The 3302-nt window shown below is 35.4% G+C and overlaps 1 long non-coding RNA gene across 1 annotated transcript; it reads left to right on the forward strand.

Annotated features, from left to right (window-relative positions):
* Positions 1-7: 7 nt before the first annotated feature.
* Positions 8-1143, forward strand: LOC125217766. Its single transcript, XR_007175803.1, has 2 exons — positions 8-167; positions 310-1143. It is a non-coding gene; the product is annotated as an uncharacterized LOC125217766 (long non-coding RNA).
* Positions 1144-3302: the final 2159 nt, after the last annotated feature.

Below are 3302 nucleotides of genomic sequence, written 5' to 3' on the forward strand. Positions count from 1 at the left end.
CTTCCACGGCACAAAGATGATATAGTGGAGGCCGTTGGGAGGTGGCCATCTCCCCGGCTGGAGAAAGATGTAGGTGACCGTGGGAGAGCACCATCTCCACGGCACTTGGTGTTCAGATATGGCAAAGTATGAAAGAACTTAGACTGCGCAGTCGAACAAAGATTTTAGTAAGCTCGGGCCATTTAAGAGAAAACTCTCGAGTGTTACTGTGATGGCATGATAACATTTTCATTTTATGTATGTATATTTCGGCAATGTGTTCACTGAGTATTTTTATACTCAGCCCTGCATATATTTCTAAATGTGCAGGTTGAGCAGTGACGGTGGGGAATGCTGAGAAGAGTTTATGACTTTCTTTATATTTTAAGCAGAGGCTCTCAGAGGTGCATGTCTCCATACATGTGACCGTGTTCATTCCGCTGCGTATTGTTCTTCTATACTCTGATAAATATTTATTGAAAAGATCTCCATTCGAGTTCTTATGATTAAAAGTTAATTTGAAGTTGTTTCCCTCTTTATTTCTGAGTGGATATTCAGATATTGTTTACCCCCTTTCTGTTCCCCTCTTCTTATCTCCCACCCCTAGTCACGGGTTCCCGGCTTTGCTATCCCTAGCAAAGTGCGGTCGTGACAGAGTGGTATCAGAGCAGTTTCTTTGATGCTCTGAACCAAAGAGTCTCTTTTCAGTTACTAGTCTAGACTTGTTCAACTAGACTATCTAATTATTAAACGAACACTCAACATTCCCACCAATCCTGCTCAACGAGGGAATAAGGTAATTTTTTTCTTTCTTTTAAAAAAGTGAAGTAGAGATGTTCAAAAAGTTGGAAAGAGACGGACGACGGTCAATTGAACGGGTCCGATATGAAAATATGAGATTTTAGAAAATAGATGATGAGTTTTGTGAGGCAGTTGTTTCAAGCGAAGGAATAAAAAAAAAAAAGAGAATTTAGAGAAAGATAAGTTTTATCGAGTAGAGCCTCGGAAGAAAGAGTTGAAAGTGTGAGTTATAAAGAAAAGAGTAATTTGTTACTTTCAAGAAAGAGTTTGGAAATTTTGAGAAAGGAGATTATGTTTCTTTATCGAGTAAAGGCTTTGAGAAAATAGTTGATGTGTTTTTATCGAGTAAAGACTTTAAATGATGAAGGGAAGAAGTTACATTTTCTTTTAAGTAGATTTAGTGAATGGTGCAAATGGAAAGTATACATATCTTTGCAAGTTATTATAAAAAAAGGGGGGGATATTTTCTTGATTAAGAAAATAAAGGATTTTTGAAAGAATATATCTTTTCGAGTAAATTCATGAATCACATTGCATGTAAGGGAAAAAAGATTTGAAATCTCCGAGAACTTAGAATCTTAAGTTATGTGTTCCTGCTAAGAACATAGTATAGATTTGAACATAGAAGAACAATTATAACATTTCTCGCTTTTCCGAGCGATGAATATAAAAAGTACGTAATCAGAAAGAGAAAGTTAGTATTGAAAAAAAAAAAAAAAAAGAATGAATCTTTTTGAGTCAGGCCAAGAATCATGTTATAAGAAAAGGAAAAATTAAAGTTTTCAAGAACTTAGATTCTTTTAAGTTATGCTTTCCTTTTAGAAAACAACGTGAACTTCAACATAGAAGGATAATTACTAATATTTCTCGCTTTCCCGAGCGATGATGAGGAATTTGGGTGCCACACAAAAGTGAACAATCTAGGTGTCACTATCCTAGGTTACAATCCAATTATAACAAAAGATAGTACCTTCGATTCAATTATACAATGTATCGGTACATGGTCGAAGAATATGATTCAAATCTAGTTAAAGAAATTAGTCTTGTCTAATAAAGAGAAAAATAAAGTGTTTCAAGAATGATCATTATGACGTGCCGAGAACACTATGGAGCCATGATTTCCAACTATAGTCGTCGGACATAGTTGTGAAACGAACTAGTTCCCAAGATTTTCTTTATCGTGCACAAAAGAGATGAAAGATGGTGAACTTGTCGTCTGGTTAGTATCATTGCATGCGGATAATTTTATAAGGGCAAGATAGATTCCCAACTGTTCCACCTATCATGCACGACTACTCTTAGCATATTCTCCAGGCTTTGAAGTTTATTTCCCATTGCTCGTCTGTACTTGGTAAAATGTCGTGGTCAAATTTAGTTTAGTGCCCAGTTCCTTCTAAAAGCCTTTCAAAAGTCTCGATGTGATCCCGGATCTCAATTTGATTTGATGGTCAATGATTACCCACATAACAATAATCCTTAAATTCAGTTTGAGCAAACATGCAAAAAAAAAAAAAAAAAATCCTTTGTTACACCTTTTCTAAGAATGCAGAGATATTCCTTTCCGTACCATCCCACCAGACTTCTTTTTCATGTCATTATTATATCTTCTTATTTCCAAGGTGGGTGGTGCGAGGATTATAGTGTGCCTTACTCATGATTTTGTTTCTAAGCTCATTGTTGTTCGGCTCAAATAATTTTTCTTCAAGGTGAAAGCGTTATTTGCTCCATCTCTAAAGAAATTGTGATCTACTATTGCACCTTAGCCCGAATACTTTTTACGGGCATCATCTTGACTTGGTGCATTTATAATACCTCATCATTTGATTCAGACCTTGAATTACTCATGTCTATAAGGTGTCACCACAATTTTATTTATATTTTATATCAAGCTGTGATCTATTTAAATAAATTGAATTTACCCTCATATTTTTCGTACACCCCTGATTAGTTACAGTTTCCCCTTGATTCATTTGGGATGAAAATAATATTATGATTCTATGAATTCCTACCACCATATTCTATCCCAAGTCCTGCATAAATTATGGCCTTCGGAATGATCATATGTCTAAGATGATTGTTCTCTTTCAAGCTTGATATATTCTTTCAAGATCTTTAATTCACCTGTTTGTATTTTTAAACACGGATTGATGGCAAACTCTTTTATTGTATGAGTAGCCCCCTTCTCAATTCCACTACAATTATTCTCTCATGTTTCGAGCTTTTTCTGCAGCTCCAAGTTTAAACCTAACCGCTTGTTTCCACTCTTAATTAGTTTACTCGAGTTGTCTTTCTTTATGAGTTTGTTTCTAAATTGTCTATAACCTTGATAAATTACTGATGTGGCGTTGTGTCACGTGATGGTTGACTAAAGTCCATCAGCACTTCTGAGCAATTGCTTGCTTTTTCTATCCACTCGCGACTAGTTGTTCAGTCGCTATGTTAAATATGTCATCGAGTGATCCTTGGAACTCTTCAATTTACTAATCCTTGAGATTATATTATTGACACCAATTATAGAAATC

This window comes from Salvia hispanica, chromosome 4, assembly GCF_023119035.1.
Source record: "Salvia hispanica cultivar TCC Black 2014 chromosome 4, UniMelb_Shisp_WGS_1.0, whole genome shotgun sequence".
In the NCBI taxonomy this organism is placed as follows: Eukaryota; Viridiplantae; Streptophyta; class Magnoliopsida; order Lamiales; family Lamiaceae; genus Salvia; species Salvia hispanica.